This window comes from Palaemon carinicauda, chromosome 18 (assembly GCF_036898095.1).
Source record: "Palaemon carinicauda isolate YSFRI2023 chromosome 18, ASM3689809v2, whole genome shotgun sequence".
NCBI classification, from domain to species: domain Eukaryota; kingdom Metazoa; phylum Arthropoda; class Malacostraca; order Decapoda; family Palaemonidae; genus Palaemon; species Palaemon carinicauda.
The window spans coordinates 123,052,140-123,066,807 of NC_090742.1; the positions used below are offsets into that span (position 1 = coordinate 123,052,140).

The window sequence follows — 14,668 nt, forward strand, 5'->3', positions numbered from 1 at the left end:
ATTCTATCATAGTTTCTTTAACCAATGGCTTACACCTGAGACTTTAAAGAAGATGAGAAAATTTGCGGATTTCTGTAGGCAACAAATTGACGCCATCAAGGTAATCTTCTTCACTGATGGAATATATATATATATATATATATATATATATATATATATATATATATATATATGATAAATTTTGCATATTTAGACGTTTTTTTCATATTCAAATAAGCCATATATATTTTTGATACATTAATGTCTGGATTCTCTTAACGACCTCGGGATCAGAACCCCAGGCGAAATCATACAAAGACAAGAGCTTGTGACCGGCCGGGAATCGAACCCTGGTCGGCAAGCCTGTATAGACAGTGACTAAACCACTTGGCCTCTGGATCAGAGCCCCAGGCGAAATCACACAAAGACAAGAGATTGTGACCGGCCGGGAATCGAACCCTGGTCGGCAAGCCTGTATAGACAGTGACTAAACCACTTGGTGGCCAAGTGGTTTAGTCACTGTCTATAAGTGGTTTAGTCACTGTCTATACAGGCTTGCCGACCAGGGTTCGATTCCCGGCCGGTCACAAGCTCTTGTCTTTGTGTGATTTCGCCTGGGGCTCTGATCCCGAGGTCGTTAAGAGAATCCAGACATTAATGTATCAAAAATATTTATGACTTATTTGGATATATATATATATATATATATATATATATATATATATATATATATATATATATATATATAGACATACATATATATATATATATATATATATATATATATATATATATATATATATATATATGTGTGTGTGTGTGTGTGTGTGTGTGTGTGTGTGTGAGTGTGTGTGCCTACTGTATATGCGTGTGAGCTGGTATTTTTAGTAATAATGTAATACCTCTGTGTATAGGGGAATAAAACATTTAAGCATAGAAAAAAATAAGAAAATCAAATGGGAAGAAACAGATAGAACAAGGAGGTAATGATTATAATCTTATCCTACTCAACTTGAGACGTGACCTTTTATCGCTAGGAAACTTTCTTCCGAAAGTTATTTATGCCTGATGATGAATAAATATCATGGGATTGAATGAGTTGCCTGTTAATATTTGCTGTTTCTTGTTCTGGTAGAGTATATGACACCCACCCACCCACCCACACACACACACACACACACACACACTATGTGTGTGTATGAATACATGTATATGTATGTATATGTGCTTATGCATACGAATGTACGTATGTATTTGTATATCTATGCATGTTTGTATATGAATGTACGTATGCATATGTATATCTATGCACATTTGTATATGAATCTACAGTATACAGCAAAACTCGTGATATATGACTGATTTTCGATTGAAAGTCACTAACTGACATCTCTTACTTTCTTCACATTTCTAGTGAGACTAGGTTCCTGGGACAAAGCCTTTTGAAACTTTGCTAATAAAAGATACAGTTCATTATGCATGGGAATGAGTCAGTATGGTAATGAAACAATAACCAATAGATTTCGTAGATTTGAGAACAAAGCCATCAGAAGGATATTGGGAGTTAAATGGCAGAACAGGATTAGAAAGGAAATTATAAGAGAGATTACTCGAGTGCCATATGTGGATGAGATCATGATGAGGGGCAGATAGAGATGCTTTGGGCATGCTCTTGACACTCTCCAAGAGAGATTAGTCCACCAAACGTTCAGCTGGGCTCCATAAGGCACCAGAAGAGTTGGAAGACCCCGACCTACAAGGCTGAGGACTATGAAGCGCAAAGTAGGTGATGATGAATGGAGAAGTATTGAATTAAAAGCTCAAGACAGAGACGACTGGCAAAATCTACCTGAGGCCCTTTGCGTCAATAGGCGAAGGATGAGATGATGATAATGATGATGATGATGATGTTTTATCAAAATATCAGTTAGTTTATTATGGAAAAATCAAGCCAATAATCTTAAATTATGATAAAAGTAGAATAAAATAATTACTTAATGAGTCTGACTTTTAACCACCACAGTAATGTATCGGATACGGAGTTGTGGGCGGTGTACCAACCGTGTGTCACATGATCGTATATAGCAACGACATTTTTTTATATATATATTTTGCTTTGTATCTTCGCTCTCCCCTCGCACTGATAGGGACCTGAATATTCATGTCAGTTTCTATCACCGTTAACTGTTAACAGAAACCGTTGTTGGTTGAACAGGATTCAGCCTGTGATATGTTATGACCTTTTTGCCCGGATTTGATGTATGTATAAACTGATGTTCTGGAATAAAAGTTACTCAGTTGCTTCATCCTGCCTTCTTAGTCACAGCCTCTCGCAGCCCGTCTCATTGGTGACCCTGGAGTGAGAAAATAATGAAGTCTTTTAAAAGATGGAATTGTTTTTATTCCAATTATTTTACTGAAATTTGCGTAATTATTTTTCGCATAGGCCTATGCATATCCAAGAATTATACATATCTGTTTTATTATAGTTGTCTGCCATTTGCTTAACCTATAAAGTTTACATCATCAGATGATTATATGTTACTTGGTTTCTTAATGTCTTTAGGAAGTTTCGTGTTTTGAGATTTGCTTAGAATATTAGACTCAACTTGTGAAGATTTAAAAGGCTCAGTTTGCCCCTCCGCGCCTTACTGTTATATGTGACTTGAACTCCACGCTTCTGATTATACAATTCTTATTAAGCCTATAGGCCAAGAAATAAAATAAAGAAGGATGTATACTACACCTCGACTTTGGATAAATTTTACAAATCGTACTTCATAGCCAGACTGACACCCTTTTATAAGTTACAAGGTTTTATGCAAATATATATTGCTACTATTTGACATCTAGCCTAGTATGTTATAAAGCCAAGACTCCAGAGCCATAATATCATTACTATTATTGTCATCATCTTCATCATCATCATCATCATCATCATTATTATTATTATTATTATTATTATTATTATTATTATCATTCGACATATGTTGTTACTGAAGAAACTACTCATTAGCCTACAGCAGTGGGTGAATATGTCTAACCTGATTATTGACTTCCGTTCGTGAAATAAAAGTAAATAATAGAGAGGTAGAATGAATTATAGTTCTAGTAGCGAATATATCGCACCACCTCGCTGATTTATTTATTTATTTATCAATACTTTTTCTCCTTGGAGAAACCCAACGAGAGACTAGACGTATAAGGTAGTGTTGACAATAACCTGAGCTATGGATTATGAAAATTTATTACAAATTTCGAAACCACGACCCTGACTAACTTTTGTTTTATACACTAAACGATATAAGCAAAATTATATAACTTTGGATTCATATCCCAAATGCATAAATTGTTACTATTAGATTAGACTATAGGTCCAAGTTTGATTTTTTCCCCTCATGACACCCTCTTTCCACTCTCCCTCCATCCAGACAGGCAGTTCCACAAATAGTTTCACAGAGTCACGGTGACAGGGATTCGTGAGACGCTAACGTATTTATTTATTCTTTTTTTTTTTTTTTAATATTATTCTAGCACGATTTTTTTTAAAGACCTAATATTTTTTTTCATTAAAATTTTTTAACATATCTATAGCCTAACGTTGTCTCACACATGCACATATTTACAAAGTGAAATATAAGTTTTAATACTAAGTGTTAACTTAATAACGCTCGTCGAATGCAAAAATAAATAAGTATCACCATTTTTCTGCATACTGTACCATGATCGATCTACCAGGCATCAGGCAAAGGCAACATTTAAATATACCTGATATACTGACTAAGAGAAATTATTTCAGGAATAGAAAGCTTTTTTTTTTTTTTTTTTTTTTTTTTTGGTCGAACCTGTCGTTACTATGGATCCCAAGTTTAGCAACTAATCCTTTTATCCATAGAAACAGACCTACCCGGAAAATCCTATAGAACCAGAAATTAACACAACTGCCTGTTGTATTCTCATCAAGTCAGTGATTATTGATTTGGCAGGGATCCTCTTTGTATGTATTACGGAAATGCAATGTCTGCTGTGTTTGCCTAAAATACTGATACGGGATTAATTATATATATATATATATATATATATATATATATATATATATATATATATATATATATATATATATATATATATATATATATATATAAAGATCACCAACGTTTCTTGAACATTGCAATAACTTCGATTTCAGGCTTTGGAAGTTTGCTTGTTAATGTTCGGCTCTGCACACGATTCTCTGCCCAGGACTCTTTTCAGATGAACCAAACTCTGTTTAAAAAAAAAATACACCTCAACATCACTTTAATTGACTTTGACTGTAATATTCTCGCACCTTAGGGATACATGGGGATTCAATATTTTACGTCGTATGTATCTTTCCTGTGCCATTTCTCTGAGCCAACCCAATTCTGAGATCCAACCTCCCTTCGCACTACATCACACACTACATAGAACTGCAAGTTGAAAACCACTCGCGAATATGATACTGTAACCCATCAGTGGTTTAACTCAGGAGTGCTGAGGCCCCGAGGAGAGCAATTGGCCTCCGGCCTTCCAGACATCATAGCAAAGGCGACGTCTTGAATCACCCACATGCATGAACAACTTTATGATGAGTGGTTTCGACTCGGTCGAGCCAGAACCAGCCTGACCGAACTCTTTCAACAACATAGCTTGTGTAAGCATTGTTTACAGTTACGGTAATATGAACTTAATTTAATAGTTCTGATTAATATAATTTGATATTTTATTCTAAGCTGCTATTATAGTCTGTGTTCTTGAATGTCTGTTGTTAACTTGGTATCATTCTGAGCAACGATTACACCCACCTCAGATCAGTCGTAATTTACGGCAGAGTAACTTTAATATTCGGTGCTTTGCCCGTAGATTTTCTCGAGTGTAAGCGAGTTCAATCATATTTGGACTGCACCTTAACACCTTTCATTTGTGTGTGTGTGTGTGTGTGTGTGTGTTATTGATACCACCTATAACCAAACCAAGTTAAGCTTGACCAGCTGAAGGGCTACCATCGTGTGTTTTGTGATGGCAGTCAGGGATTCTTCCCCCATCCCTACCTCCTCCCCTCATGCCAGATTGGAGAAGGGAAGGATTATGAAGCCAAGATGTCTCACCTTGAGGAGCCATAGAAAGAAGACCTCGCCTGAAACTAACCGGTTACGGAATCAGTCCCTGGAACTTCAAGGGACGTTCAAGAAGAAACCTTGGAACACCTTGAAGAAGAAAATGAAGCAGAACCAGCTGCAGAAGAAGAAGAAGACAACCAGGACACCGAAAACAACCCTACCCAGCAGCCACCTTCACAGCAGACCACTGACAGCACATCAAACCAGACCAGATTCAGGCTCACTCCTGGCCCCAACATGACCTCGAATGCTGCCATAGCCACCACGGATACCAGGAATCCTCACCTGAACCTGACTATTCGTTCCAATTGTAGGGGACAACTAGTCATCTCTGCCCATGACCACCAAACCAGGACATTCCTTGAGCAACAGGACAATGTCCTAAAATTCAACTCAGCCGACAAACCTGCCACTATCATCATATTGTACGACCTCGACCTGCCACTCAAACCTATGATCAACCACCCTGCCATTCTCACTGCTAAGCGATGTGAGGGGAAGGCTGGAAGGAGATCCCACAAGCTGAAGGCAGTCATCAAGGGACCACGACCTCCATGACTCTCCTTCGGCCACTAGGGTACCTTCTACACCGAGGAGTACTTCAAAGAGCCTCTCCGATGCTTCAGATGTCAGAAGTTTGGCCACCATAAGAGCCGCTGCACAGGCCTGAAGATCTGTGCAGTCTGTAGCAGCAGAAAGCACCCAACTGCCTACTGCATTGACAGGTTCAAGGCCTGACATCCCACAACTGCAAACTGCCCTAACTGCAGAGGATCTCATCATGCTTGGCATGAAAGATATCCTGTAAGATTGCAGCGCATCGGCGACCGCCAAGGAGTAGATCGCCACTACAACTTTCACCCACGTCAGCAACGTAGGACTCACCTACCTCTAATCAACCACACCCCTCCACCAAACAACCGCACCACCCAACGAAATCCTAACCCCTCAAGAAATGCCATTCCTGAACTTCCATCTCCTCCGAGTCTCCCCAGCACCTAAACCTCAACGTCCTCCCAGACCTCCTCCAAAGTCAAAACGATCCCCTTCCCACGCTCCTTCCACGCCCTCACCATTAAGATTTACCTCTCCTCCCATTCCTTCCACTGCCTCCCAGTAGATTAGCCCCAAACCTTCCTCATCCTCCTCTGCAATTGTAACCCACACACCCAGTACCTCCAAATCCTTGAGCGAGTTTCCCAGCCTTCCTAATCCCTCTGTCAGAAGCCAACCAAGCGCCTCAAGCCCCTCCACACCCCCAGTAAATGATTGGAACGATTACGACCTTATCTCCTTCCCCATGGATGCTTTCATTGTAGCCATTTCTAACGTAATTCGTAACTTTTTGCAGTCCCGTAAGATTAAGTTTTCCGAGAAGTCTCTTGACGACTTAATTTTTGAGAATGCCGCCCAGGAACTTCAAGCTCAAGTCCTTTCATAGTCCCTCCAGTAAATTATCCTAACACAACCACTTACAACAACGAAGATACCCACAACAACACCAAAGTGAGAGTGTTCCAATGGAACGTATGCGGACTCAGAAATAAGTTTGCCTTCCTACAGTCCCAAACTTCAGTGTAAAGCCCAGACATCATTTTACTGCAAGAAACTTAGCCAAACGAAAACGCACCATTTGCGTTCTCAGGATATAAAGTGTACAACACGTATCAAACACCAACGACAAGAGGATTAACCACTTTTATCAGGAATAGCATCCCCTCCAAAAGAACACATGGCATTGACTGTGGGACAGAGGCAGAGACACTCAGCGTTCAGATATCTCTGCTGGCCACAGCTTTCACAGTTCACAACATCTACAAGTCTCCCGCCAAAAGCATCAATGCAGAGGGGCTCTTTGCCGCCGCCTCTGAGGATGACACAATAATTGCAGGTGACTTCAACGCTCACCAGCCGTTTCTGAACTCAATATCTGCAACAAATAAAAAAAGCAGACACTTGCAAGCCCTACTGCTAGAATATCCTAACGTAACATTGCTTAACAACGTTACAGAAGCAACCCATTTAATGGGTGGTCGTTTAGACCTCACCTTCCTTTCTAGCACCATACAAAGAGGTGCCAAATGGCAACTTCACCCTGTACTAACAAGTGATCATCTTGCCATAGAAGTTGAACTCGAACTGGAATGATACCCTTCTCCTCCTCCTCCTCCAAAAAGGTGGAACCCAGACTTTGCTAACTGGGCAAGATTCGAGACAGCTATGACAGAATGGGCTCTGGAATATATTAAGAACCCTCACAATGATATTACCACCCTATCACTTGACCTCAACAAGCAACTAGAGGCAACCGCCAGTATATCTATGACTCAGAAAAAGCTTTCTGAAAGGAAACACGCTGACGCCTGGTACTACAACAGCCACATCAAAGAAATGAATGTCAGAATCAACTGAACCAGAAAACTCTTCAGGAAATAAATAACTGATGAAATTCATGATCTACTTGTAGAAATCATCATGCATGCTCTACATGTATCACTGGAAGTGAAAATAGACAAATGGTATTCATGGAGTCACGAAGTCAACTTCCACAAATCCCTTGCAAAAATTTGTGGCTGGCTCAACCAAGTCTCTGGAGAATACAGCACACCCAGAGTCACCCACCCAGACCCATTAACTGAAGCCAACAGAATTACCAATAACTTGGCTGACCGAGCAAAAAGCATAAATCTCCCTCTGCAAACCATAAACAGGCAGAGAACATTGCTCCCAATCAAAAACAACATCATAGAAGCCGCCTGCAACATGAGAGATGACACCGACAACTCTTACACCATGGAAGAACTCAACACGGCTCTTGCAAAAGGCACAAAGGACACTGCCCCTGGAATTGATTTAATTACATATAGCAAGCTAAGGAACATGGAAAGCCCCGCGAAGTTGGTGTACTTGCACTTAATCAACAGAACAAACACAGAAAGACTACGCTCAAAAACATGGTACCAACAGGACACAAAACCCATCCCAAAACCCAAGGAACTAGACACCTACTGACCCTTAGCTTTGATTAACTGCACCGAGAGTGCAGCTGAGAGAATGGTACTCAACAGATGGCATTTGAAAATAAGCCAATTACATCTTTCTTAATCTTGAGAAAGCATTTGAGCTATCCAGCTCTCCCGCCATCCTCTTCACACCTGTTGAAAAAAATAGTAAAAGGACATCTACTGGCCTGGACTTGGAACTACAAACTAAACTGAGAACCTAGAGTCACCTTTCAAGGAAAAACCTCCGAATTCATCCCCCTAGAAAACGTAAATCCACAAGGGGGCATACTAAGCTCCTCTCTTTCCAATCTACTCATGGAGAATCTAGCCACTCTAAACCTCCCAAACAGAGTAGAAATCTTCATATACGCCGATGACATAAGCATCATTTCCCCACATAGAGCATATGCAAAAAACGCTACCATAAAAGCATTGGACATGATCCAGACCAAATGCAACGACTTGGGCCTGAAGATCAATACCAACAAGACCAAAGCCATGGCCATAAAACACCCACAAAAACCTCAGAACCTTACTCTGAGGGGTGAAGCCATTGAATGGGTAAGCCAATTCATGTACCTCGGAGTAATTATCACTAAAACTCTATCACCGGCCAATGAAGTAACCTATCTCAGAGAGAAAACAAGAATTCGTCTATCAGCCATGAAACGAATGACTTCCCTCAAACAAGGAGTATCAAACAGCCTCCTAAGCCTGTTTTATGTACAAGCAATCTGATCCCTCATTGATTATGCAGCACCCACGCTCACCTAATTGACTGACACTCAAAAAGCATCATTGGAAGTGGTGCAAAACAACACCATGAGACTTATCAGTGGCTCTCCAATATGGACTAGACTTTGCTTGTTAAGAGCCGAAACTAACCTAATTTCCCTTTCAGCCAGGATCGACAACAGGAACAGCAGCATCATCTTCAAGTCAATCATTGCAGACAGAGAATGCCCACAGAACAACAAACTCAAAAGACTTCTCCTCCGGCGGAAGAGATAAAAACATCAAACTCTCATGCAAAGAAACTCTTGAACACACTGAAAAGAATGCAGATGCAAAATGAGCCCCATATGACCAAGGGACAACAAAAGCACAATGGCTAAAGCACTCCTGACCCCTGGGCTCAGGATCCCATCCTATACAACTTCACCATCCTTCCAGCAGCAAGCAAAGCTCTCTGCACACCAGTGCAACTCACAGAAGCAGCAAAAAATGCATTTAGGAACACACCAGCTCCTAATATCTACTGATAGATCACTTGACTGTGACATCCCTGCAGCAGCCGCTGCAGTTGTCTCTCCATCAGGCTACAGAGAAAATTGGTGACTTTCAAACCACGCCTCCACACTACAACCCGAACTAGTGGCAATAGCAAAAGCCCTAGAACACTCTGCCAACCTACAAGTAGGAAACACAACAATTCATACAGACTCCAGAGGAGCCACTCTGACTCTCAGCAACAAAGAACCTACTGAAAATGTCTACCTCATCACAGCAATCCAGTTTTAGCCTTAGCTCATCAAAGCCACAACAGGCAAGAAACCCTGAACTGGATCTCAAGTCACACTGGAATTACTGGTAATGACGAAGCTGATCACCTAGCCAAATCTGCCTTAATGTGCCAGACGATAAGCATCACCCTGCAATCTTCACTCAAAACCATGAAGAATCAAATGGCTGCCTATTGCAGAATCCCAAAGACCAGCGAAGTAAGGGGAGCCTTTCTTGATGGATCAAGATCTGCAAAGTGTTATACCAAAGCAACAAATCTATTACCACAACCAATAGCATGACAAATACCCGCCAAGTCGCAGTTATTATTTGTAGACTGCGACTGGGATATCTGTGCAACTGGCAAATTATCACAGACAATGGTGAAGACCCAGTAGCACAGCAGAGACCAGAAAGACCGTGCAGCTACTGCGACCAAGCAACAGAAGAACTTCTACAGCATTACTTACTGTCAGGAAACAAGCCTACTCAGACAGGGTCTCAACCCCAACAATCCTGCACCTGCAACAGCAATTGTCAAACACATAATTGCCAATGTCGATGCATTCCCAGCCTTTCTCTGCAGCTACCCTCCACCAAGATAACATAGTAATAGCACCAGTTTGAAACCTAAGCACCCCTTTCACCTCCTTTGAGCTCCTCTTCCACTTGCAATCTCTCTTATGTCTTTCAGTTCAGGTATCCCTCTCAACCGTGCATCACATAGATGTCTTAATGACACCAATGATAAGTTATTTTTTTATTTTTATTTTTGTTCTAGATATTTCAGGTACAGGAATGTTTATTCCACCCTTCCTCTACCACTCAAAGCTGCTGACAACTTTCCTTTTCAACTCTCTCTCACTCAGCTGAAACCTTCCAGTATCTCTCTGTCCTACAACTTAAGCTTGAACCTCTAAAAAGTTTTTTACTTCACCTATCTCAATATCTTCAACTAAAACTTTTCAAACTCCTTCCGAGCTCTCCTACTTATCGGGACTTACTGCTGTAACTCCTTTTCTCAAACTAAAAGACAGGAGCCAGTGGGCTCTTGGGAAGGACATCTCCCCACCGTTACCTTCTTCCTTTTCAAAGAGGCAGGGGAGCCTCACAATCAAGCATGAAATCCTTGCTTGTTACCATCCCAAAACCCACATCCTAACCCAATATCCACCGGAAATAAAAGTTGCAGATTGTCCCACAACTAATTACCTACTCCCAAAACCCAACCAAAACACCCACGGGCTACAAGTGTGCAAGAACCCGTGCCTGGCCGTAAGGGCCAGGCAATCTTCAACAACAAAAACAGCAACGATTAATTCACAAGTACTAGCGTACACGACTCGTCAAAAAAAAAGAAAGCTAAATATTTAGATAGACATGCACACACAGACTTGTGGAAGATTATGGTTTCAGTGTGTACCTCTCTCGTTATCCTCTCCCATCAATGTACGACTCTACCTCACCAAGGGGAGCGGGGGAAGGTAAATAATTATATACCTGGCAATGCCGCTGGGCGTGACCCGAAATATATATATATATATATATATATATATATATATATATATATATATATATATATATATATATATACCGACAAACTTGGGATTTACTGTAAATCAGGAGGGAAGATGAGGAGTAAGGCTGAAGTTAAGGATAGGATAAAAACAGCATGAGGAAAGTGAAGGTAGGTAGCAGGAGTATGGGATAAGGAAATGTCAATCAAGCTAGAAGTCAAGATATATAGCACAGTAGTAAGACCAGTGTTAATGTATAATTCAGAAACTTAGGTTCTAAGACGAAAGACGGAAGCCTAAGAGAACAAAGTTGAGAATGCTGAAAGGGATTGTGGGACTATCACTGTTTGAAAGACTGGAAAGTGATGAAATAAGGTATATAATGGCAGGTGTGGTAAGGATTACAGAGATGATAAGAGTATTACGATTGAGATGATGTGGGAACGTGTTGAGGATGGATGGTGTGGAGGGTTTGCGAGGAACCTGTTGGGGGGAGAAGATCAAAAGGGAGGCAGAAAATTTCATGGCAAGATAAGTTGAAGGATTATATGGAGAGAAGAGCTTTGGTGAAGGAGGATGCCTTTAGATCGAAAGCATTAAAGAGGGCGCATCAGGCAACCGACCCCTTAATGTAGGGATAACAGTGTGAAAGAAGAAGATATAGCCTGACACTTACTCTTTATTATATAAGGAGATTATGTTGGGGAGATAGCCTGAAGCATGTAAAGTTACATTAGATAGAAGCCAATCATGAGTTGTCCAAATATAAGCTAGGATCTTTGTAAATATTAATAAACTGAAGGTCAAGTAATTAATCTTTATATATATATATATATATATATATATATATATATATATATATATATATATATATATATATATATATATATATATATTTATATATATATATATATATATATATATATATATATATATATATATATATATATATATATATATATATATATATATATATATAAAGAGAGAGAGAGAGAGAGAGAGAGAGAGAGAGAGAGAGAGAGAGAGAGAGAGAGAGACCATCAAGTTCTAAAATGATAGCATATAGCCTAACGAACCATTTCCAGACTACTTAAGATGATAAGATTTTCCATAACCTTGAGTAAATATCTCAAACTTCTCATAATAAGAAAGATGTAATAAGGGAAAGAGGGAATGACATCAGGAAGGGGGAGTGAGTGCTTATTATCCAGAATTATACGATTACACTCCCTGTTCACCGTTTTTTTCCCGCTTGATATCCAGAAAATTTCTTTGTTTCACTACAAAACAAAAGCAAAGTCATATTTCTACGAATGTTCAGTCTTGTCAAAGTCAAATTATATTCAAAAGAAGAAAGGCGTACGATAAAGTCCCCTTTAACGCTCTTTATACATTTATGGTTTCTTTTTTTAAGGTTTAAAGGTCACTCGTGAATGGCAGGGGCAAGAAGCAGAGACAATGTCCTACCTAGCAGAACAAAGCCCAACAAACTAACAATATATACATATGATCAGTGCCCAAGACCCCTTTTCACTCAAGCGAGGACCTGCAGGTAGACACAACTGCTAAATTGCATCATCCTTAGCCATAAAGAACTTTATACCTTAATTCAAGAAATACCTATAACTTGCTTAAGAAATTGTGAATAGCTTCACTTACATGCCTTTATAACTCATCTATAAACTACGATTACGCTTAAATCATCAAAATACTTTGTTTAAATGGTACTCTTGTTACTTTGCTAGATGGCATTATAATCAAACCAAAATTGTATTAATATCTTGACATAAAAATAATCATACCTTAGTTATAAAAGACTTTATACTGTGGCTACATTCGATCTATCTGTAATGTATATAAAAGGAGTGGAAAACATTTTCACATAACGGAACCTGATTAGACAAGTAAAACTGCAATGAACTTCAAAGTTTTGTGATCTTTATGCTGCCCTCCACGTAATGTAAAATGGTGATGTTGTACATTTAATATAAAATGAAAATAATGTCAAATCTGTAGATACTCACATTGCCTTGAGTATCCTAATGATAAGAAGACCATTACAGAGACGTATAATCTGTGACTGCCATTAGAAGATGGTTTTCTATAATTTTCTGCTATCTCTCATAGGCTGCTGACGCGGCCTTTCTTAACAAAGATATGTGTAGGCCTATGTATTGAAGATGGTTATCCATGAAATATTAAAAGACTGAAGAATAATAATCAAAACCAGAAAGAACAGATATTTTCGAATTCCCACTATTTTGTTTAAATATTCAAAATATTGAAAGAAAAAATTATGGAACAGTCAGTATCTGAGGCAGAAAATGTTCCTCTTAGAATGAATAAAGGTATTTCCCAACGTTGGAAGACTTATGTAATAACATATATTTGCAATAATGGCATAAAAAATAAAACACGAAATGTTAAAATAATCTAATAACCAAGTCCTACCTAATGCCACGCAACTCTATGGATGGAATCAACTGTTTGCATGATATTATTGTTCAACATTCTTTTTAAAGAGTCAACAAGAACGAACACATAGCGGTAGTGATCGGCAACCAAGGTCTGTTGACACCGATGTCGAGGACACATAATCTTGGCGATGTGTGTGTGTCTGTCTTTGAGTGGGTGTAAAATAAAAATGAAAAAGATATATATATATATATATATATATATATATATATATATATATATATATATATATATATATATATATATATATATATATATATATATATATATATGTAATGGGCGTTATACAGAGAAATCATGAAAACAAAGACAACAATTGGAATAGCATCTTGAAATGCTAACACAAACGACAATTCAAAGAAGCGGAAATATATATACATCAAATCAATTCCTTAAAATGGACAGAATTCGACCAAAGTGTTTGGAATTGAGATCCACCATTAGTAACAGCAACGAAGTACTATTTTTTTTCGGTAAAAGAAACACCAACCGGTACAAATCTACATTGGATAAGTACCAGCATTATTTTATAGCATCTTAATCAAAATCCTCCTCCTATTCCATGATTAAATTAGTTTTTTTTTTCTTCAAAATCCAATAAAATATAAGAGTCGACTATTTAAGAAGACTATAAACAGTACCTGACATGAAAAGGGTTAGACTGAGGATCCGAATAAGAATCAATGATTTATTGCATAGAAATAAACCAGGGTGATGATGATGATGATGATGATAATGATGATGACATATTACTATTGAATATAAGAGATGTTGATCTTCTAGAGTACTTGCTATTTTGTTGGTGCTTCATAGGAAAGGATGCATTTGAGGTGAAACCTATCGTAGAAGATATTTCACAGCTACAAAGTGGATTCAGCTGACTATTCACGCGGTTTTTTATTCCCTAACTAACACGATACGAAGAAAACAAAACAAATACAGGAACCTTATTCTATAATCACAAAACAATACGAAATTCAACTTAGGGACTCCTTCCAGTCAACACTAGAGGGATACTATGGATATGTCACGAGCAAACTTAGGTGCT

General features: G+C 38.8%; 1 pseudogene; it reads right to left on the reverse strand.

The window, feature by feature from the left end:
- Window positions 1-4,893, reverse strand: part of LOC137657535 (protein unc-13 homolog 4B-like) — a 51,649-nt pseudogene extending 46,756 nt beyond the window's left edge.
- Between the last annotated feature and the right edge of the window lie 9,775 nt (window positions 4,894-14,668).